The 24,728-nt window shown below is 40.5% G+C and overlaps 1 protein-coding gene across 3 annotated transcripts in view; it reads left to right on the top strand.

The window, feature by feature from the left end:
• The window catches only part of CASR (calcium sensing receptor), a 79,443-nt gene that overhangs the window by 4,494 nt on the left and 50,221 nt on the right, over positions 1 to 24,728 (top strand). For 2 of the 3 annotated variants that reach the window (XM_076347475.1, XM_076347464.1), the window contains exon 2: positions 11,002 to 11,084. The gene's annotated coding sequence lies outside the window, so the exon portion shown is untranslated. Of the gene's footprint in view, positions 1 to 11,001; positions 11,085 to 13,918; positions 13,961 to 24,728 lie in introns of those variants that run through there. The other variant, XM_076347483.1, reaches the window with a different exon arrangement.

Below are 24,728 nucleotides of genomic sequence, written 5' to 3'. Positions count from 1 at the left end.
CTACAACACTTTCTTAAATTATGCGATCAGTTTAGTAAATTTTGCTAATTGTACTTATTACTTGAAAATAGCAATATGTGATCTTTAAAAGATAGATAACAGATGCACCAACCTCTCTGAGCAAACCAAATCTACAAGAATTCATAGAACTTAGGATGGTTGATTTCAGGATTTTTTTCAGGTGTTTGTCATGAATAATCAACATAGAGGTGTATTCATCTACAGAAAGCTCACTTTAACTTGAAAGAGTTCGACATCTGATGCTTCTGTTTGCCTATTGTGCCGCTGCTGTACTTGGACACTTGATATCTTGAATTCAAACATTGGGAAACCAGGGGCTTTGGGTTCCTTTACATACATCTTATGAGAAACAGAACATTTAGGAGCAACCCAAAGCAAAGTCTAACATTAAAGTGTCACTATAAATCATCTCTGCTGTAAGAAGCTCTGCCTGCTCTCTGCCTTCAGTTAGCAAGTCCTTCCAGCAGCACAACACTGCTCAGAGCTGTCAACACTGCTCAGAGCTGTCTGCTGGGTTTTGCAAGCAGTAGGGCTGCTGACCTGTTAGTGTTACCATTACTTGTCTCCACTTAGGAGGATATCTCATAAACCAGAATAGCGGTCTCCGCTATGCTCTGCAAACAGAAAAGAGAGCTGGTCCCCGCCATAAAGTGCTGAAGTTGTCTCAGGCAGATTAGGTTAAGGAGATGAAAGACGTTTTGTCTTTCCATTTCTTGTCATCATCTCCTCAAGGCAGAGCTTAACAGGTGTAGTCCTCCAAGAAGTACCATATATTTTACCACCTGTATTTTCTGCTGTCTGTTCTCTGTGCTTTCTTTTTACCTTGTAACCTTAATCTTACTGAAAGGGGGACATTCGTTCCCCGTTCCTGTTTTTCCACCCTCTGGCTCACCAGTGGCCTGGCACCATTAATTAAGCATTTGCTTCTGAAGTTTCTTTGAGAACTGCCTGTGCTAAAGGAGCACCATTGAAGACAAGCTGTTGGAGGAGTCTAATATTATGGGGAGATTTCCTCCAGCCCCATTACTCCTGGCACCTCTAGTACCAATTGGAAGCATCGGGAGGGGATGGGGATGGGAGCAGACTGACTGTTTCAGTGAATGTGCAACAGATCTGTGTCTCTTATACTGTCTGTTAGTGTCAAAGTGTTCAGCAAACTCAGGAGCTCTTCAAGAGCATCCACTCATGGCTGTGTTCACATGGTCCATTGCACAAAACTCTCCACAGAGGCGAGGCAGAAAGGGAAGTTGAGGTCTGCTGGTGATGGGATTCATCAGTGAAGTTACAGATTAGGGACTGAGGTAGCGGATGGGTTCTTCATCCAGTCTTCCACTTAAATTCTTCTTTGAGAAGCCTGAGCATCAGCTCTAGATCAACTAGAGCTTGCAGACAGTTTTGCTGGCACCCTTCCCTCTTCCCAGAAAGGTTCAGGTACTTTTGAAATACACAGTGAGTGCCATTTCACGTGCACAGCAGTATGTTGCCTAGCTCACAGCTGCTGTGCCCCAGAAGGGCAAGGATCTTTTGTAGGTCCTATGTCAGGTCTGCCAGACCGGTGCAGTTAACTCTGATATTCTAGGAAGGCGCGGTGTAGGCAGGTTTAAATGTCTAGACTAGTGCCTCAATAGTTGGTGCTTGCGGCAGGGTTTGCCTTCTTATTCCCCTCTCCTTCCACCTTTCACCTCATTGCTGTCTTTGGCACACACAATGCACGTTTCTGCTCAGTTCTTTGGCACCACTTGAAACCCCCTTGTGGGAAGCCATGACTGAATGGGTCCACATGTACCACACTCAGTCTGCTATGGTAGCTGCTTTCAAGATGACCTATTTAGCTGTATCTGTTTTAAAATATTTTGAACATGTCATAATTGGTACTCGTTAGGAACTTTGACTAACCCTGGGCAAGCCAGCTGTCCAAGCCCTGCAAACAGCAATCCAGTTTTCAGATCTCTTTGTTTACATTTTAGAACATGTTTTACATTTAGCCTTTGAGAAGGAATTTAACTAAGCTGTACCCAGTCTACGCCACGCAGTGTTGCAGCTGTTCAGATGTCATGCTTTCTACACAAGTGTTTTGAAAGTATTTTGAATTGTGGAGGTAGTTCCTTCCAGAAGACTTTGTATTGGAAAGACAGCAGTCTGCTCAAAGAACAACTAATCTACGCCACATTTAAGTCCCACAGATATTTTATGTCTTCTGCATAGCCATACATTTTGCAAGACTGTCATATTCTTGCACAAATGATAAAATGTCAAACCCCGCTGATGAGTTTCCTCCGTTCAGTGGCCTTCAGTCTAGGGAAAATGCACAGATTTATAAACCAAGCTGTAATCCTAAATCTTCTGCTGCCTGTATTTATTATTTCAGGGAACCTGCCTACAGTCCTTATCTTACCTTAGGGAGGCAACTGTAATTCTCCTGTTTTATGTATTAGAGATTGAAGGGGCTGAATCCAGTTAGTGAATGACAAACTGGGTATAAAAGTCTGGTTTCTAAACAACAGAAATAGGTTCCACCTGTTGTGCCACAATGTTCTTTAAATACATTACTCCATACGATCCTTGTCTAAAGCAATGTAACGAGGATACAAACATTAATATCAATATCAAGTGGTGTGTGAATGTATATATGACTGTGTAAGCATGAATTCTTGATATGATTTAGACTTCTGTCTTTAACAAACATACCGATAGCAGATTATGCTTCTTTTACTTCCCAGGATAGTCTTAGGTTGAGTAATTGTAGCAGCTAGCTAAGGTACAATTACTGCTGCTTCCGTTTCTCAGGAAGCAGTGTTTGCACAGTTAATGGTCTCTGATGTGTCATGTCCATTTTCATGGGTATTTGCATACCTAAGCCTTTGAAAGCAGCCCTCAATCAGAAAGCTCTGCTTAATCTTAAGGAGAAGCTTCACCCTCCCTCCTTCTCAATTAGGTCAGAGCACATACTTTGAATATGCTGCCTGGGAGCTTTCAGTTGAGAGCTTTGAGCAGCGTCTCTCTATGAAGTGGTGCAGGAGGCACAGTGTCAATGTGCTGGCTTGCAGAGATGAGATCTCAACTCTCCAGGCTTAAGCAGCGGCTGGATGACACTTTCGAGGGTGGAAAAATCTCTGTGCCTAAAGTGGGTGATGAGTATCTCAAGAACCTTCAAGGACCTGAGCTTTAGTTCCTCAGTGTTAATAACTGCAATCCCTTCCTCTTCTGGAGTGTCTGCAAAGTTTACTGTATTTGTTTCACTCTACATTGAAATTTTGGTTCACAGCCATGAGAGCTAGAAGTGTTTAGTTTTAATTGAAAACTGAGGTTCAAATGAAAACACATGGTCCCTGATCACCACAGTCAGAGGTACAGTCCTGCTGAGTTTGTGCTCTGACCACGGATTCATCAGTAACTCTGTGGCTGGAATCTCACACAGGCAGGATCTGTCGCCATATATTGGAAATAGCCAGAATGGAGCAGATTAAGTTTTTGGGAGTTGCTTTGCTGTAGTTATTTTCATTTCTTTCATAGAGTTTATTTCAGTTTTCAGCTGGGGCAATGAAGTATTTTATGAAGGAAAAGCAACAAAAATTGGACACAACGCACTCTTAATGGGAAGGAGTTCACTACAATCAGAAATATCCATACATACTGGTCAGTGTCATAGGTGAACAATATGGAGAGAAGTGCAGTGGTTCTCCTTGTTGTTGGACTTCTTGTGTGCAGTGATAGAGCTGAAGGTGCTCAGGTAGGGGCCTGGTTCTAGCCATTTTTCAGTACTTGTCAAACTGGAATTGCTCTAGCTGAAGTAGGACATGTCTGACGTTGTATCATCAGCACCGGACGAGGTAGCTGGCAGCACAGTGCGATGAGAGATGCTGCAGTGTAAGCACTGAAACCAGCAGTAGTGAGAGGGTCTGGAGCAGATGTGGAGACCTGGCAAGAGGCAGTGGTGGGGTGGGAGTTGAAGTAGGCACAACACTGGCACTGTCCACTCTCTTACAGACCTGCCTAAGTGAAATGTGGGAAGAACATCATCCCTTGCATGGCTGTGGGAGTGAACAGGGTCAACGAGGTGAAACAAGGGACTGCGAGGCTGAGTGCGCCCCATTTGTTATTTGTATGAGGATGACATGCTTTTCCTATATAATGCTTGGTTCCTTTCTCCCCTAATAAGCTATTCCTTGCTTTGTATATCAACATGTTATTTGTAGAAATAGACTTATTGCCTGTTAATGACACTGAGGCATAGCACTTAATTTCCATGATTCTAGGTGGGGACTATTGCTGGCGACAGCTGCATTTGATTATATTTTTTAAGAACCTTTAAGTTGGCGACAGTGCCTGGCAAACGACACTAAAGATCCTAAGACAGAATGTACACAGCCATAGTTTGGGTGTTGACATACTGTCCTCTGAATGACATCCTGCGAGAAGAGACTATCGACAAAGATTATTATTGAGGAACAGATTATTTTGATGCCACTATATTAAAATAATTTAAATAATTTATTCTGAAATTACTTCTTTTTCCTGAAAGTTTTATAGTTTTGCCAAACTATCTTTCCTATAAGCTATGCCATGATACTGTTAGTGTTTGTAATTTTTAAAGTGAATTCTTATTCCGGGAGGTGATTTGTAGTAGTCCCATTTTCTTACTCAATACGTCTATTGCCATATTTATCAAGGTGATAGCTGCAGTTACTAAAGACTAAAACAAATCTTGGGCACTATGGTTTCTATTAACACTGCAAAACCTGCAAAGCTGACACAACGATTTGTATCCTCTCTCTTCGTGTGCATTGTCTAGAGAATTACTGACTTGTAATTGAGAATTGTTGACAGTTGTGCCAACAGACTGGAGGATACAGAAGAGTGTAGGTGACACTGAGGGCGCAGTTTGTTCTGATGAGTTTTTGTTGCTGTTAGCAATTTGCAAACTGGCAGGTAAGTTTGGAGGGATGGCCATTAAAAACAATAACATCTTGTAAATTATAAAGAATATACTTGCACGCAACATGTGGAGTATTAAGATTTTGTTTTTATAGGCACTTTTTGAAACAGCCCTACATTATATGGCCTCGTTTGAAAGCTTTGCTTGTAGTAAATCACAGCACATTGCAATAGCTGTCTCAGAAATAAGAAAGGTTGGCTTGATTGAGCCAGGATTTGAACATACAATTCCAGACAGTACAAACAGTTGACAACAGCTTGGCATCCAGATACTGTCTTTCATCCAAAGATCTAAAAGACCTTTTAAAAATGTCTAATTACAGCATAATGGGTTCCCATTTTGTATCAAGGATTATCAAAGTAGAAAAAATACACAACTATCATTTTCTGGTTCAGATTTCTGTTGTTGGGTACTTAAATTCATATTATACTTCATGTATTGATCTAAATACGGGTTTAGATGGCAACTTGCATTCAAGTTTGAAAATGATCTGATTTCCAGGCCCAAAGATGAAAAGGGGGAATTTTTGATGAGCATATAAAACATTTAAAAGCCTACATTATTTTGTTTCTCAGTGGGATTTGTGCTCTTAAATTTGTTTTTTGCTTTTGATAATTTGTCTCTGACTTCAGCCTGTAGTTGCCAGCTAACATCTCTGTGATGCTTACACTAATGTTATGCAACCTTCTTCAGAAGCAAAGCATCTACAAAAATTATTCAGGGAACATTACAGGAACAATAACTAGGAAGGAAAAAGAAGTCATAATTCTTAGTTAAGCATGTAACACGGCAGTGCTGGTGTGTACCTAACAATGCACATTTCCTCCTAAATGAAGTATTTTAGGTGAGCAAGAGTTCACATCCTGTTGGGGAAAGGGATTATGAGGTGTATACCTCTTAATTAAGGGAACACAGTTTCACTAATACAGCTGGCAGTGGGGTTAGATAACTTACGGCTCTAATCTTTTCCTTTCGATACTGTGGACTGATAGAAATTGAAGATGAACACAGTGACCTATGGGATCTCTCTTGTCTTGCCTATATACTTTGTTCAGTTTAAAATTAAGTGCTCTCCTGTTAATTTTATGTCAATTTTCATCCAAAAAAGTCACGGAGTACAGTTTTTAAATTAAGATGTTTCTAAAATTCAGAGACCTTCCTTAGTACCCGCTAGCTCCCTTAATGTTTCCTGTACCTGGGAAAAATACCTGTGGAAATTAAAGTTCACTTTTTCCCAATGGTCCTCAGTTACCAAAAACCCTGTTAGAACCACAGGCAAGCGGGTGATACGCAGAGCGGTCCCGTAGCTACACGGTGGCATGTGGGGCTGGGGCTGGCCTCCCTGTTTGTTACGGGATTTGGGCAACTGCAAAGATGGCATAAAGCTATTTTTGTTTCACCTTCTCTGGTCTTATGCCAAGAACAGCTTGGAGAATCTGGGCATGACTTGTACAGCAACATTTACTTATGTGTAATTGTTCCTTGCAGCACATAGCCCCTTCTCAGTTAAATGCTTAAGCTATGGGTTGTAACAGATGCCTAGATTCATTGCTTTCTGCTCTCTTTCTTTTTTTATTAATAAAGTAATAAAATCCTTGTCTGCATGGATTGTGTAAATCTTAAAGAAGCAAAAAATAAATCCCTCTTCAACTGCTTATTTAGTTTGTAAAGCCCACTGCAGTCCTGACATCTGTTTAACACAGTACATGTTTACAGTGCGACTTAAATGGTTTAGAGTAATAATTACACATAAGAATACACAGATGTCCTCACTCTAAACAAAATCCATAACTGTATCAAATGGCAAACCTTATCCCAGCTCTTACTCACTATACCTCTATTTTTCCTAAATGCCTGAAGAAACAGAAAGATCTTGTGGTTCCTCTGCTGATTGTTAAATGAACTATCCTACATACACTATCTTCTTGGACCATTTCTTCAGAAATATTCTGCATGCTCCAAGAATCGACATTGATAAATATAAAATTACAATAACAGCTGCCTGACATGATATTACTCTAGGAATACTGCATGACAGTGTAAATAAAGATTGCATGATAATGCAAATCTCAGCTAGCTGAAAAATCAAAAGGTCATTCTCATTCATTCTGTACTGAGATGACAAGTGAAAAAATGGACGAATAGAGCAGTACAAATTTGAGCTCATCTTGTGGAGCTGAGCTGGTTAATTCTTCAGCTCAGTTCTAGTTCACGTGCTGCCATGACTGAAGTTATTTCAGCTCATTTAAACAAAATAGCAAAATAATCATTCATGTTCAGCTGTGATTTGAGGAAAAGCTCCTGCTCCCTGGTTACAGGATGATTTAATCATGCATAAGTAATCAGATAATTACCAATTGAATGTAGGTAAAATGGATATCAGGTTCTGAAATTTTAATTAACTTTACACAGATTTTAATATTTGTTCAGAAATTTGTACCAGGAATGAATTTCCTTTGCGGTTCTTCGCTATTTCATAGTCTTAAATTATTATTAGTTTAGAAATTAGAAAGCACGTACACAACTATTGGATCCTTTTAAGGTCACATGATATCAAGAGAAAGGAACTTTGTCAAATGTTATTTGTCTGAACAACTCTTCTGCACTCACAAATTAGAACAGACTTTGGTTCAAACTTTGTCCCTACCTGCCTTTTGAGCATTTCAGGTATTATGAATGTTGTAGTTACCCGATATTAAAAAAAAAGGGCATTTAAAATATTTGTACATATAATAATCAAATGAACACATTCATCTGAGCTTGTCTCATAATTTAGAGGTTATGCTAATTGGCACTGCAAAACTTAATCCCGTAACAGGGTTTGAATCCTGTTTTCAAAAGTGACTTCAGGTCAGGCTTTTCAAGTCATTGGTGAATTTATGCTCTTGAGTAAGCAAAGCAACACTTAATTTTGGCTGGCTAACTGCCTGTCAGATTCTCAATCCTGAATTACAGATTTCCTACAGAGTATATTAAAGACCTGGCAAAAGATTTGCAGAAAAGATAAATGGGGAGCCACATAGATTACCATGGAGTAAGATGGTAAGAAAAGGGGCTGGGACACTCCTCCTCTCCCCCAAAATTCATGCTGTGTCCTCTTTTAATCTACCTCCTGGCTTCTGGTACTGTGCATTTTTCTCACACTGCCCCTAAATTTCCTATTGTCACACCTTTCCCGCATTGGTAAGTTTGATTCAGTCCTCTTGCTGTGTAGTCTGACCAGTGGCAGAGTATGTTTGAGCTCTGCAGGTGAGAGATGTGTTCTTCAGCCTAAGTTAAAACCCCTGCTTCTGAGACCTGAGCCAGGGGTCTGAGCAGTCTGCCAGCCTGTGCGGGTGTGTTCATGAACAAACCGGCGGGTTCTTGTGGTTCTGTGTGAATAGGGAAGAGGGACACTGGGGATGTTTTGGATGATCCTGCTCTGAAGGAGAAAGGAGGGTAGGATTTGGCAGAGAAAGTGAGATTATTTAAATCAAATCATGGAAGCATATAAAAGTTGTATTGGGAAATGATTTTTTTCAAATATACAGTACAGTCAAAAAGAGGAAGACCCATTTCATAATTGAATGACCGTAACCTAATGTGTAGGTGTCTCACCTGGTATGTAGGATGGCCCAGTTCTAGTCTTTCAGCCAGATCGGGGCCAAGTAGACCTGGTTGGACTCCAGAAGTTGTGTGCAAGTGCCCACTTTACCAGTGGCACTGGTAGTCCTGAATAACCTTTCTGACATTTTTGGCTTAAAACTGGGAAAAGTCTTGTAGTTCTTCTGATGTGAAATGGAAAATATAAATTCTGACAGCATTCACTACATGGGGAAACTTTTTCGACGTAGCTTCATTATAGGGGTGGCTGACGTGTGGCTTTGAAACTGACACCTACATGGTAAAGAAATACTTCTTGGACAGGCGTAAGCCAAATTTCAGCAAGACTTAGGTTGTCAAGAGTCAGATTTTTAGACTTAAATCAATACTTACACATTTGATTAGGAGCCTACTGGGCTTTTCCAGTGTGCCTAATCACCTAGCTCTTACTGGCTTCAGTTCCCAAGTCTGAGGACCCAAGTCCGGAGCATCCATTGAAATGGCAAGTGACTGCGCTGTGTCATAAACTATTAGTATTTCTTTGATTAAACTGTAGTCCAATATGTTCTCTCTCACTGAATCTCCAATTCTTAGTTTCAGTTGACAATTTCTTCATTTCCTACTGTTGCCAATCATTGTAGCTGTCGTTATTCAGCATTGTGTTTTGCTGGAGGTGTATTAGAAATAGGTCTATGTTTTATAGAAGACACTCTGGCTTAGGGAAAGCCATACTAATTACAATGATTGATCCTTTTCAATGTGTGTCAAATACATTAACAGTAAATGGTGCTTAAACAGATGCCCGTCTCAAGGCCTTCTTAAGGTGATGGACCTGTGTAACCATACTGGTTTGGAACCCGTGTCCTTGCAAATGAGACATCAGTTTTTTCCCTAAAAATTGTGTTGTTTTAAAGCTGCAGGTAAAGACTATTTTGGTTATTTTTGTTGGGCTGTCATGATGCAAACTGCATTCAACATTTCTTGATCTGAGAAGACATAGCATAGGTGATAGTTTTACTAGCAAGGCCAAAGCCAGGAACAGCAGATTGACAGACAGACAAAGACACGGTGCTGGTTTTATGAGATTCTAAATACATACATACATTAAATACCTGAATATAAATATATGTTTATAAGCTATAAATTCAGAAATATTAATAACACAAATATATAAATAAGAACAGTGATGGTGTATGATTCATAGTTCATGACAGAAGATATGATGACAAACACATGGTAAGGACAATTGAATTAAAAATGGCTCACCTTTGAAATAGGAAAAAGAAGAGTTGAACTTGGGTTTCTGGATTTCAGCAGAGCATGTCCCATTTTTTGTCTCCTAAGTACAGTTTGAACATTGTCTCTTCCTGATGGTCTTAACATGTGCACAGTAATATGTTTGGGGACACTTACCCAACGCCATCCTTCAGTCAGGATAGACAGAAAACAGTATGAGTTTTTAAAAACACCCTGGATATGTATGTCGATTGGTGGAAAATTTAAGCAGCAGAGAAAATTTACCAGCCCAAGAGCATAGCAGGCTTACAAAAATGATTTTGTAAAAAAGTAATGATGAATAGTCATAACAGGAAGAGTATTCATTGCTAACAATGACACTTACTAGTAGAAATATGAAGTCCTTTTGCCTCAGTGCTTAAACAAGTTATAACTGTTGGAGATGAAGGTGGGACCTGAGGTGGGAGGTTAATTATCCCAGCTCAGTATATCTTGTTCTGAAACGACCAGAGATGATTTCTGCTGGAGAGAGAATCCACGCAATTTATGTAGAGGTGTGGATCCTGTGCACTTAAATTTTGGTGCTCTTACTGAGATGCTGATAATGAAAGTAACATGCTTTTACAATATTCCCCTCTTCCTAATCTCTCACTAAAATAAGTAATAGAAATCTTTTCTGTCTCTCCAGAAAGCCCTTTGCTGGCTTCCTCTAAACTCTGAAGACACTTTCTCTCCCTTGATACTGATGTTCCAGACAGAGCTATTAGTGCTGAACCTCCAGACACAGAAATTGAATTTACAGGCTTGATGTTTTAAGGCTTCAAAGAACTGAAGGGATGGAGAGAGGCTGGCATGAAACAGTATACTTTTCCTGATTTCACTTTTGGGAAATTAAATAAACATTTACAAATAAAATCATGAAAGCATTTTTTTAAATTAGGTGTGTAAGCATTAGCTGTTCATTATATTCTCCCATTTGCAAATTGTAGTGAAGAACCATTTGTCTTCCAAGAGTGTGCTGGCAAGGCTTAATTTAATGTTTGTTAGGAAGTCTTGGATCCTTGGAGAGAAGCTATGAGAGGAGTATGCAGTATCATTACCGTAATTTTATATATAATAATATTCAGTTCTTTTATTTTACTGAGGAACAATGATTCAGTCTCAACATCCTCTATCCTCCACAGAAGAGGTCAAAGCTAATTGTAATCTCTCTATTTACTGGCTAGGGAAGCAGAGATTTCTTTCGCTGCATTCAACATTGCACAAGAAGTAAATGACAGAGCAAGAAATGAAGCTGGCAAGAAATAAGGTGAGCACTCGAAATCTTACTGATGTAGTTGTTTATTGGAGTACCTACTACTACTGTTTTCTTAGCGATGTTTTTGTTGCTAATGGGTTGAGCTCAGAAAGAGGTTACAAATGCTAATGTTAGTTTTGTGCTCTCCTTGATTCCTTGCAGAAGGACCAATAGGGGGTGCTTTGTTTTGTTTGAAATTGTTTCCTTCAGCTTTGCAAATAGTAAGAGAGACGAATATGCTGTCTTCTGAAGGTTTAGGAGCGGTCTGCCTTGACATTTTATAATTTGAAAAGGTGATTGCACTGAGTCTTTAGCAAGGCTCTTTGACAATCAGACATAATCGAGTAAAACAAACAAAAAAAACCCGGGTTGAACAATTTGATTAAAATTTGCTGCTCCCAGTCACTTTCTAAACGTTTGTTGCCTTGACTGTTGGTGGTGGCACTTTTTCACTGCCTGTGTGGTATTTTCATAGAGTCTTCTAGTTTACAGAAATCCGGATTTGCTCAAGTGCATTTCTGTGGTACACCTTAGGTCTGTCTTCAATAGTGGGAAGGGAGATAATATGACCATTTTTTCCATTGATAGGTTAATTTTAAGAGTATTCCCTTTCACTTTGTGTCATATTAGTTCTTTTAGCTGGCTACAGATCTGGTAGACTTGGGCTTAGCAAGGGTGCATTCTGAGTATTGAATCTGTACAGTCAAAAAGAGGAGAAAATAGGACATCACTTTAGTGAGAAGCCTCAGGAGGGTTTGAGAACGAATTTTGAGGTGCAGCATTTGCACTTCCCATTGTAAGTGCCGGTAGCTCTCATAAAAGTGAACTATCAATGAAATGACCTCTTGCTCATCTATATTTATTCTCCTTTTGAGGCTTTGTCTTTGCTCTATTCAGTTTGTAAGTCAAAACAAAGTATCACACCATTGCTAACACTGCAGGTTTAGCCTGCTATCTGAACATCAAGCCAGGCTTGTTCTGCTTCACTACAGTAGCACCCACAGGAAAAGGACTCTGGATCTGGAACTTATCAGGGTTTTTTGTTTATGCTCAAGACAAGTATACATGTGACCTAGACTTCAACTTTTACTGTGCTGACACTATAGGAAACACTTCCCTTGTCAGTAAGTCAATATGTCAACACCAGAAGTAGTTACAACAGTTATAACTGGTGGCAATGTTTTTAGCTGTTTTTCTGGTAATTTTTTTAGATACTCTTAAGAGGACTGCCTAAACAGCTGCAACATGACAGCTCTGCTGAGAAGTGAGTTAATTCCTCAACAACCAAAGTTGAGGAATTTTTTGTTCTGCAAAAATCTGCAGCAGAATTCAGTGTCACGTTGTTCTCATTTTGTGACAGTGACACGTGTGTAGCACACTCTATACACATGTTGGCTTTCAAAAATGAAGCATGAAGCTTGTGTTATGCCCCAAGGAGCTTGCAATAAAACTGTCATGAGACATACAACATCACATATACCATTCCTTTACCCAAATACTATGCATGTCTTTTGCCCCACATTTACTCAGAAGAAACAAGCCTCTTCGAGTCATGCAGTGATTGCATCCCCTGAAGAAATATGTCTTATTTTCTAAAGACCTTGTAAATCTATTAAATCTCTGGGTTTAAGTTTGTTATTTGCATCTCCCTGTGCAAGTCTACAGAGATAAGAAGAGAAAACAGTGAGTTAGCTGCACTTGGGATTCTCGCCAGTCTTTGTGGGATGGAAAATTCCTTCCTAATTCCATATCTGACTTTAAATTTGACCCTCAGCGTGTGAGCAAGATAGACCAACACACGCACTTCAGAAAAAAAAAGATCCTTTGTGTCCTAGCAGGACACTGGTGCAACTTTTCCAGGGTCCCAGTCTAGCTGCTGCCAATCAGTGAAGCTTTGTCTTCCTTCAAGCATCCTAGAGCGTGCGGGTAAATTGGGCATCAGAAAAAAGAACTGTCCTCTCCCTCCTGCAGGCTTTCAACAGAAGCCTTGAAACATGAGATTTGGTTATAGAGTTCATCTCAATGCAGAGCTACCAGAAAGACAAGTATGTTGAGCACAATACAGAAAACCACTGGTCCCCAGGGGAGAGTTGTAGTTTTGTATATTCCAACATTAGTGATCATTTATACATTAAAACTGTCTTCTTCACTGCTAGCTTTTGTGTTCTTCTCAGTTTTTAACAAACACAGTTTCATTTTACTATCTAGAGGACTGATTCAAAAATACTGACTAGGTTCAGAATGAGATTGATCTCCGAGTGATGTCTTTGGAAATGACTCCACTTGTTGATATCATCCCTTTAACAAAACCTTTGAGATCTCTCCATAAACCAGTTTTTAATCTCTCTATTAATTGCGATTTTTAAATTTGTACGGTCATATGCCTTGGAGAAGTCCATGTTGTACTCTACACAGTTGCCTTTATCAAGTCAGCGTCTCATAAAAAGAACAGTGGGTTTTTTTTGACAAGATGGTTCACATTAATTGTATTTTATCCCCGTTGATTTTTAGAAAGAATGCTGACTTAACTCATTTCATTATTGTATCCAAATTGATATTGGGGTATGGTGCCTATAATTTCCTGGGCCTTCCTTCTGTAGTAGTTATTTAATACCTAGATACACTTGCAGTTCTCTGACCCTTTGGAATTTTCCCAGTTTTCCATGAGTTGTTCAGTATCAACACTAGTGGTTCGGAGAACTCCTCATTGAGTTTATGTAAGACTCCAGGCCTGTTGATTTGAAAACATTTAATTTTAGCAGATCTCGTCTCACATCTCCTTTTATTACCTACAGTGAATTTTGTTGTGCTGACGTAATATGGGATGATACATTCTCCAGCTTCATTCCAAGGACAAAACAATGTGCGAAGGACAAAATGTTTATTGGGTATTTCCGCCTTTTTTTGATTGCCATTTACAGTTTTATCACCTGCATCTAGCAATGGGTTCATGGTCAGTTTCAAGCTTTTTCTAATATTTATAAAAATACCTTTTTTGCCTCTTTACCTCTGTTAACTATTAGTACTTCCTTGATTTTATTAACTTCCCTCATAAGTTCCCTGCATATTGTATCTTAGAAATTGTTACTAACTTTTACTTTCCCCTTTCTTCTATGCTGCGAATAGGTGATTTTTAGTATGTTTTATTGCCATCTTTTATCCCAGACAGTTTCTGGTTTAGTATAAATATTTATGTGCTTAGAAGTGCATTTTTGGCCTGTGATTGGATAGGCTTAACACTTTATTTTACATTTCCTGTTTGATTTTACTCTACTAGTCAATTGGACTGACAGTTGTTCTGAACTTTCAAAGTTTTTCCTGTTTAAAGCTCCAAGCCTACATTTTGGAACCAGTCCTCTATTACTGATGGATGCCACATTCTGCTTGCATATTGTAATTGTAACCACATCACCGGTATTGGTATCTACGCAATTGCCAGTTTGAGGCAAGGCACTTAAAACTTCTAGTCCATCAGAAACAAGTCTGTGGCTAGGCTGTTCGAGCTTCCACAGGGAAACTTTTATGTTATCATTAGAGCCTCAGGAAACTTAACCATCCTTTTGTTACTGGCCACTTGACAGGTACAGCACATAATCATCACAAGAGCACATCCCCCATGACACAGTTTATTTCAAGTTAGGAAGGAAATTGTAATAAGAAGCAGGCAGGAAATGTGAGTAAAAAGTCATTAGGAACAATTCCAGTGAGATTCCCAAAGGAAGCATGAGGGGTTGCCTGGAAATCCCTGGGTTTTTTTCCCTCCTTCTGGCTGCTTGTTCTTGCTCCATGCTGTTTGCCACCCCTGCTACTGTGCTAGTGGAAATGTAGGGCTGTGCTGTAAATAAAAGCAACAAAAATCAATCAGATTTTTAAAATGTCACCAATGAAGATGTGTTCTGATTTACAGCAGGGTTCCCTGGAAGTAGTATCAGCCAAATATCTATTCTTGGAAGTTGTAATACTAGGCTGAACAAAGCACAGGATAGTATATTTTGTACCAGTCCCCAAGGCAGAGAGGTAAAATGAATATAGGTTGTCCTTTACACAGTGGCAAGTATAGCTTTCATGCTCACTTTTGTCACTTCAGTGCTGTATGAGCAGTCTTGGGTCCAGCTTAAGAAGGCTCCACTCTGAGATATTATGGGGCTCCCTGGGAGAAAAGTCAGTCAGTTAAATACCTGGGGTCTTGTTGGGTATAATGAAAGCCCCTGTAAAAAGGACTATCAGAAGGGAAGGCTGTCCTTTCCACTATAAAGTACAATTTGGGTTTATCTTTTGGTGAAGGGGAGTCTGGTTCATCCCCTGGTCTTGCAGTCGTGTTGTTGCTGGAGAACAGATCCCTAAATGAAGAGGCTCCTCACCTTTTGAAACTTAAAAATGGTCTGTCTTGCCTTCCTCCAGTTCTTTTTCTGAGATTTCCCGAGGGCAGAGGTAGCATTTCCTTCTTTGGGGGCTTTATAGGCTGCCAGGAAAAATTACAGGAGTAGCTCAAGAGCTGGCAGGATGGTTTTCCTTTGGTAGGGAGCAAAATTCCTCCCAGGAGAGGGGAAAATATGGCTAAGAAATGGTGAACAAACATTTGGTTAATGGCACGAGCTGGCGAAGGGCTCCTGTGCCTGGAATAGTGACCCTCGTCACTCGCTTTTCCTTGTTTCCCCTCCCACGTGGCTAACAAAAGCACCCATTAACTCTGCCCCTACCGAGAACCATGTGGGGATGGAGTGAAGCCCTGTGAACGGGGGGCTGACTCCCGTGGAAAACGTTACTGGAAGTGAAACGCGCATCCACGTCTGGCCCTCCCCTGACACTTGTTCATTTGCCACATTAATCCTGACAGCAGCACAACCAGTCAGCATAATGCCCTCTTATAAACAAAGATACACATGTAAATATCTAGTCAAGGTAGAAAATGTGGCGTTTTTTTTTTTTCTTTTCTATTCTTTTCTTTTCTTTTTCCACTTGCTTAAGTAAGCACAGCAGAGCTGTTTTTTATCACGCTCCTGCTCCTGCATTTTTCCGACCCAATTAGGCCATTACCAGGGCTAAATGAGGCATGGAGCCTCCAAAAGTCACACCGTCGTCCCGGAGATGAAGCGCGTATAGCTGCAGAGTTGGCAGGCAGGCGAGGTGGCTGGGGCTCACTGGAGTGTGACCCCAGGTGTTTTTCTGTTCCAGAAAGATCACCTTCAGAAAGGAGCGGGAGGGAAGTAAATTAAAAAATATTCTTTAAAAAAGCGCTGTGTTAACAAGGGGTTGCCACGTTGTGGTCAAATAACGCGGCTGTGTTTCTTAGGGATGCACGGAGGAAGTGGGAGGCCACAGCCTCTTCTGATTTCTGGACAGCATGGCAAAAAGGGCCGTGAAGACCATGAAAGCCTTCATGTATCTTCCAGTGGTTCTGATATTAGTTTTTTCCTCACTGGTCAAGACCTCCCTGCCTGCTGCAGCCTGCCCCCAGGTCTGTAGTGCTCCTGGGCGATCCCGCTCCGCTGGGGGACAACTGGTACTCCAGCGGCCAGGCTCCCTTTCCAGTTGAGGGCCTTCAAGTCATTCATACCATGCCAGTTTGTGCAATAAAGCAGGGCGCTCTTCAACTCTTTCCATGACACAAACCCCGTATTTGCCTCTATTCCCAAGCTGCTGGGAACTCTTTGTGCTGGATACAGAAATGTTGCAGAGGAAGGGGTCGTCTGTCCTGCCCTGAAGCTCTGGTAGCTCTCACTAATGGTTCTTAAATTATGAACTGGAAAAAATTATGTCTTAAGTGTCTAAAACAAGGGGGGAAAAAAGGCTCCATTTAGAAAGACAAAGAGTACAAAGCCTAGCAACTAGGCTCATCAAAGACAAGCCTGGGATATCCTGCTTTATTTCAGAGAGGAGCTTCGCCAAAAAGGATGATAATTTTCTGTCATACACTGTTTTAAGCACATAAGTTTTTCTGTGCTGAAAGAAAATTAACACGTGCACTTTTATGACTTTTATTTTTGTACAATGAAAAGAATGAAGTCCTTTGCTCTGAATACAGCTTATTTTAGAAGCTGAATAGCTTTCCTTGTCCCTACCTTCACCTGAGTTCTGCTGCCTTTACTCACACTGAGCAATACCTTAGTTACCAGCTAAATCATACGAAACTTCTTGCAGAATACAGTAGTAGAATCAGATGCAATACTGAATTCACCAGCTAAATAAATCTGGAAGTGAGAAAGATACAATTCCTAGCCTTTTTCTGGTTTAAAATAGATCTGTTGAGATAAATGTAGTCAAAAGAAGCCCACACTTGAGCATTATTGGATATCTTCTTCTGGATCTAGCTGCAGCAGTTTGAGGTGTTATTCTTACATTAGCATGCTCTTCACCTGGGCAGTCTCCCCAGCAAGAACCATGCTCCTGATATGCTTCAGTGCCAAATCTAGCCAGTTTGGTTAATCTCAACAGCAGTTTGAGCTAAACTGCCAGAATTTGCAGGAAAAAGCTAAGGTGAAGGCTCAAGATCTATTTTGATGACTCTTTGGAGCTCCTGATGACCTCCAATAGTGGTGCAATAAAAAATCACAGGTGAGATTGGGATATCTTAGGTGGTTGTATCAACTGGGGAGAGTGACAGGGAATTTCCAATAGGGGAATATCACTCAGGGATATATATTTTGTTCACAGGAATTGTGTGTCTCAGTTGTGGAGAGAAATGAGCTTGAAAAAAGTTAAGGTGTTGATTATTTTATTCTAGGGCTGACTTTTACAAAATTAGGGCTGTTTTTCACAAAACTATTTGCTAAGGACATTAACCAACTGCTAACTAGAGGAACTGGAAGTCTTCCTTGTAAGACACTAATGCTATAATTGTCTAGCACAACATTTTTGACACAGGTTATCACTGGACACTGCTAGAGGCAGGCTTTATACCAAATGGGCTGCTGACTTGAATCTGGATGGCAATTTCCATCATCCTCATTCCATCATCCTCATTCCATCCTCCATCCATCATTTCCATCATTCCATCATCCACATTACAGGAGAGAAAACATGTATCTGTAGGGTTCAGAATGAATCCTGTAAAGAATCTAAGTGGGATTATTGAAAAAAAAGTTTATGCTTGCCCTCCCCATCTTTTACAAATAATCATGGAAAGTTTGCTTCATACAAACTTGTAAATTATATGGTGCATCCCTGAAGAGGGCAGGTGGAGCGATAGGGGAGAGCTGCGCTGGGTGCTTGCATGTTGCTGCTTTGATATTGCTACTTGCCAGTACTGGCTGTATGTCATGGGTCTGTGGTATCATCTTACTGACATCTTCAGCAGGGAAGTGCAGCCCCACAGGCCCAGCCAGCATTTCTTAGGTGAGTAATATAAATAATCATAACTGATAAACGAGTCCTTGCATATCACATTGATCTTCCAGTACATTGCATAGGCAGATAAGGGTCACTGTTCCTATTCAGGGGTCAGTGTATAGCATACAGTATTGTATTCCACCCTGTGCTCTGTCCCCCATGAGACATGCTAGCACAAGCCAGCTCTGCAAGGAAGACTCAGCAAAACCTGCTTTCTCTCCCCGCAGGACTAGAGCGGGACATGTGCCTGTCCATGCCAGTTACTCACCTCCCCTCACGCCTGCATTTCTACTCTTGATTTTCTTCTCTGCCTTCCACTGGTCTATGTTTTGTGATTTTATGGGTTCAGCAGAACTTCTGTCCTTGCTAGAGTCCAACATTTCTGATGAGCTTACCGAGACTCCCTTTACATTGAACCTATTTTCCTTTCCTAGGGACTCTACTCACCCCATGCCCAGGAAGAGGTTACACATGGTATACAGGCAAAAGAAATACAAAAATAAGAAAGAGTGTTTTGGTATTAGAATGAAAGGAGGAGAGAGAAGAAAGCTGGAGAAGTAACAATAATTATTCCGTTCAGAAAATCATAAAGAAGAGAAAATAAGCAATGGAAAAACAGGAAAAAAAGACATCCTGGGACAGTAGAGAACTAGAAATGTAAGAGAAAGGGGTAGGAAAAAAGACAACAAAAAATCCGTAAGGGTTTATTAATAAATCATGTTGGACTTAATGTAAAAATAAACCATCCAACACAAATAAAGTGTTTATTTGTTTTTAATAATAGTATAAATGAGAATGGAACAGCCAGCCAGGGGCTACTTTAGTCTCTGATTCAGCAAACTACTAAAGTACATGCTAAGCTTTTAGAATCTACTAAATTTCATTAAAGTCAAGTCTCGCTAAAGTTGAGCACATACTTAAGTGTTTTTTCTGAATTGGATTTATGTTGAAATTGGCTCAGAATTACAGTTGTCCTTATTGTTTGGTTCACTGAGGATTCTGCAGGGAAGAAATGGGATCAAATAAAGTGTTTTGCTTCAGACGCAGAGGTTTTAAAAAAATCAAGTAAAATTAAAGGAAATTACTAAGCAAAATATGTTTTTCCCTTGTAAGCAATTTGACAAAGTTGAATTGGAAAGAATGTTCAACTCTCAAATCTGTATTTTATTTTTTTGCTAGAGAAGAGCCTGAATCAGCCTTGAGTCAGCTGATACTCAGTTTGATATCTGTTGACATGGGTGAAGCATAGTTGCAATACATTTCTGAAATTATTTCTGGCCACTATTACAAGTTGGGAAGCCAAGTCCCAGACAAAGAAAGTGATTGGCATAAGGCTACCCTGCCAGGCAGGAGAAAGAGGCAGGCATCATGTCAAGGGTCCTTCCCCACGCCAGCTCTGGGAGAACATCACTTTCAACAAAACCATACCAAGTTGTTATGAGAAATCTGTTATCCTAGGTTATTTAAAAGCTGCACTTCACAGACAGATTGACTTTTCTAGTGGCTTGCACCTAATACCGATGCATCACAGAAGGTTTTGGAAAGAAGAATTTTGCTGATACAACCCAGATTATTCTTCTCATATTTATTTACATGATCCGAGCTTATTTGCTCCTGCTATTTTGTAAAAGAATGATCAAAAGCTGGTTGATTAACTCAGAGAACTACAGAAAGATAAATATGCTTTTCCTTATTCTGGTGTTCTTATTCTGTTACGTCATGTTCCCTGACCTTTCAGCTTGCCAACCAGCAGATCTTACACTGGCCAATCAGAGTGTGTGTCATCTCTTTTGAATAACACTGCACTAAATTCTGTAATTTTAACTACTTACAAATGACTGACTACTTTGGCATCTCCCCCACCATTCCCCCACTCTTTCCTGCCTCATGATGTAGCACAGAAAGAAAACAGTTTGAAATGGCCTGATCCTAGTGACCAGTCCTTCTAACCTATTATTTTCTAAACAGAAGAAAGAGAGAGAAAAATTAAAGACAAATGTAGGGTATAGAGCATCCAGGAGTTGATAACAAGCACAGTTCCTTCTTATTCTTTCCAAGACAGACTAGAGCAGCACAGTTTCATAAATTATGTTCTTGGACTGGCATTTATTGGTATTCAAGAATTGAGCTGAAGCCTCTTTTCATTTGCTCGTAGAGAAGTGCGTCTTAAAAAAATGCCCTGATGCAAAGAGCATAACACAACCATATTGTTTTATGGGCATGCCTAGCAGGGAAGGAGGACTGTGCTAGGGGGATTGAGCCCTATTGTCAACCCCAGAGATGTTTCTTGTGAGAGAGGAATAAGGTAGACTAGGAGCTGGGAACGATGGAGAAACTTCCCAGTTACCTATGCACGGTTGTTCTGTAGAGCAGTGGTAGACTTTACTTCTGTGGGCTGTGAACACAGCACCCGTTAACACTTCTATATCTTCTAAGGCCAGCCCCAGAAAAGCTATTAATCCTGCAAATTAGGAATTAAGAGCAATTCAGCAGGGTGACACTTGCTGGCAAAGCTTCTGCTTTGGATGTAGGAGGAAAGGCTTGCCTGGGATGCAGGAATGTATACATAATGTGCAGGAATGTAAGGTACTCTGAAAGGTACACAGGTTGAATGCCTGGCTCTTTCACCTGCAAGTAAAAGGTGAAATTAACTAATTTCACCTAAACTAATCAAATTTTGCAAACAACATCCCAGTACCATATGCACCATCCCACAAGGATGTAGTGTCTTCATTCTGCAGAGCACCTCACAGGCTTTCTTTCTCCATCTGTTCAGGAGGGTCTAGTCACTTCCCAAAAATACGGGGTGGGGTAAAAAAGCTGTCACTGGAATGCACACTTGTTAGCATGTTTGGCGGGACTTTCTTTAGAAACAAGGAAAGTTAGGGAAACCAATTTCATAAAAATTGCCTCCTATTTTATTGCAACTCTTAAGGGTCCTAATCTCCCCTGTACCTGAAGACAAAAATCATCGAAACTACCGAGGAGCCTTAGGCTGGTATTATATCTAAGGCATCTTTTCACCCACTTTAAACAACTTAGAAGATGGCAGGCCCTTAACAGGAGGGGTAGTTAGTAAACCATGGCACAGGAAGAGAAGGTCAGAGTGTGGAACGTAGAGAGGCAAAACAGGACAGCTTTAAGATGTAGACCAGATGAATTCCTTGGTACCTATATTCTCTAAATCTGAGATTGCTCGAGGGTCTGATGCAGATCCCAACATAAATTAGGGTAGTCAATAACTGGTTGCTTTATGGCGACTTCCCAAAAGGCTGCAGATGGACTGCTGTGTCTCTGGAACTCCCTAGGACTTGGAAATCCCTCCAAGCCCTGCTATTCTGCCATGACTCCTATGCGGTGCTGTAGCTCCTTAGCATTTCTTAGCAGTTCATTAAGCAATCTGATGAATTTGTTGTATGTTGTTTCTTGTCTAGTCATTTCCCAGTGAGTGCTGGGGGTGCAGCAGAATGCTTTGCTTGGTAGGATGCCTTGATAACCTCACGTATTTCAGTACTCCCTTTTATGTATACACACATGCACCTTTGCTGCACTTGTACTGAAGAAGGCACAGGAGTGGAAAGATGAGAAGTTGCAGAATTGTCTTATTCCCTTCTGGTATTTGTTTCAGAGCTTTGTGATATGTCTTGTAGAAATGAGCTTTAGCTCTTATTGCAGAAAACTCTTACCCTTCAGAGGAATAAAAACAGTCATGCCTGTAAAGCCCCTAGAGCTGCTTCTCAGGCTAGCTTACAGCCACGCCTGTGTAGAAATGGCTCCAAAGACACAGGTCACCTTCCACAGATTTCCACCAAGCACTCACTACTCAGAAACCACTTACAGCTCTGTGTCTGCTGACACATCCCTGTGTCTGCTAATGGTGTTCATTGAGTGCATTCAATGAGTCTCTAAGGTATTTTCTATTACCACTTCTGTTTCTGTTTTTTGCTTCCCACCATCAGCAAACACAGAATTATTTCCACAAAGGGATATCAGTTCCCAGGACTCAAATCACACTGATCAGGGATTTTGAACATGATACTGATGCAAGTTACTTGAAAAGTGTTACGCGAATCTCAGTCAGGTACAGTCCTGATTGATTGAAAGGTGGTTGCTATAAAGCCATGCAATCCCAGCTACATTGCTTGGCATGTGATCTTGTGCACTTTATGAGCAGGTGCTGAAGTGGGAGGGAGATCAGAGGCCTCGTAATCCCACATTAAATCCACACATGGTACATGCTGCCTGTGGGCAGGTTTGGATTTTTACCTGGTTGTGCAAGAGCCAGGAGCAGATGCTCTTTTGACTGCTGTTGCTACCACCAAATTTGTTTGAGATTCCTTGAAACAAAGTGTTCTGGTTAGTCCTGGCTCCTTTTTCCATATCTGCAGTTCCCCAGAGGCCTGGACATCAGCCTCTTAACAGTTTGGGCTTCCTTGTTCTCAAGTTGCTGTGTTGAGCAGAATATCAGCAGTGATACCCTAGACATATTTCTGCCACTCAGGTATTTCGTAGTGCTAAACACAGATCAGGGTGTGACTCCACACTCTTTGGTAGTAGGCTCTTTATTATTTGGACACCCGTACATGATCTTAGGAGTAAAGGAAAACTAATGATATGACTGCTATGTGAAAATAATGTTATAGGTACAAAAAATCTAGAAACTTAAATGGTAACTCACTGACGAACTTAATGTTGGGCATATCAGATGTAGCAGAATTAAAAGTGATACAGTTGCCTCATTTACTATATTTTTTTTTATGTTTAGTTTATCTTGGAGAATAGAGAATGTTACTCTAGGACAAATGCTTAGGTTTTTCATGGCCAACTTAAACATGTTCTTAGGCCTACTTTTCTTTCTGCGGGCTATTCCTCCCAGTGCTAAGAATATGGCTTTCTTCATTTGAACTGGCCAGGTCTTGTTATTTACGAGTTTCAGCAGCTTCTTCAGTACCATGGCTGATTTGTATGCATATTTTTGGCCTCCTCTTAGCTTTTCCAATGCCAAGTGTGACTGTAATGTATCTTTTTTTAACATACATTTTCTGTAGTGTAATAGGATGTTAGCATCCTGATTCCTGCCAGCAAAATTCCATCTATAACAGATAACACCCCCTTAAGCTAATAGAAGGGCATGGAAATACTGTCCTGGAGATCCTCTGCTGATGGTCTTGAAGATTTGATAAAGTCTCATTCTCAGTAAAAGCTCTAGCATTCACGTTTTGTATTTAGTTCAAAATCAAGTGTATGGGTAGTGTTTTTAAAACAGAGTCGTCATTCTAGATGTGAATTTTGCTCTACACTCCTCTTGTCTCTGAACTCTCCAAACTTTTCCGAGGCTGAGATTCCATTTCCCAATCATGCTATTTGTCCAGACAAAAATCTCCCTGTTTTGGAGAGTGTGGTGTGTAAGAATTGTCTCTTTCAGCATTGGCAATAAGTGCTTTATAGTAATTTTCAGTTAACATTTGCCTTCTTTAAAGACAGAACAGTTTAATTCCACAGAGGAAGTTCAATCACAGCTCCTCCGTTTGAGCACACTAGCAGTCTGTTTTTGATTGCATCTTTGATGTGCTTGTTTCTCATTTTGACCAAAGAGGTGCAAGAAGGCTGAGCTAATGCCTGCTCTGATGACATATATGAACAATTCACTTTTTCACATATTGTCATGGTATCTCAGCACTAAAAGTCTTGTCTGGTCTCAGAACTATGAACACTTGTCCTGTGTGCATTGTGCGCTTCACAGAAGTGCCCTCCTTCAGCTGTCTTGAGCAGTGAGATTGTGCACAAAGGTGACCACATATATCCTCTCTGATTTCTGTCCTACCTGAACCTCTTCCTTGTCTGTTGAGGGCAGATGTGTTGCTCATGGCTTCAACCTTACCATGATCTAATTTCAAGGTACAGCAGGATATCTGCTGAGCAGTTTCTGTCACTTTAGCAAATTACAGCTATCTGTTAGAGTGAAACTTAATAAAACCCAGATTTAAAAGTCACAAAAAGCCTAATGAATTATTCTGGCACCTGTACTACACAAGGTATAGCTCTGCAGCCAGTAATTATTTTACCAGATGCACAGCTCCTGACTGAGCTATGCTGGACCTTCTGGAAAGGTATAGAAACTTTAAAACTTCAACAAGCAAAAGCTGAAGAGGGAGTGCTCGAGCATTTTCTGACAAAGCCAATGGCATCCTGGCCTGTATCAGAAATAGTGTGGCCAGCAGGAGTAGGGAAGCGATCGTGCCCCTGTACTCGGTCCTGGTGAGGCCGCACCTCGAATACTGTGTTCAGTTTTGGGCCCCTCACTACAAGAAGGACATTGAGGTGCTG

The sequence above is a fragment of the Aptenodytes patagonicus genome, chromosome 1 (assembly GCF_965638725.1).
Source record: "Aptenodytes patagonicus chromosome 1, bAptPat1.pri.cur, whole genome shotgun sequence".
NCBI classification, from domain to species: Eukaryota; Metazoa; Chordata; class Aves; order Sphenisciformes; family Spheniscidae; genus Aptenodytes; species Aptenodytes patagonicus.
The sequence above is the reverse complement of the archived record's forward strand: the minus strand, read 5'-3'. Positions and strand labels throughout refer to the sequence as shown.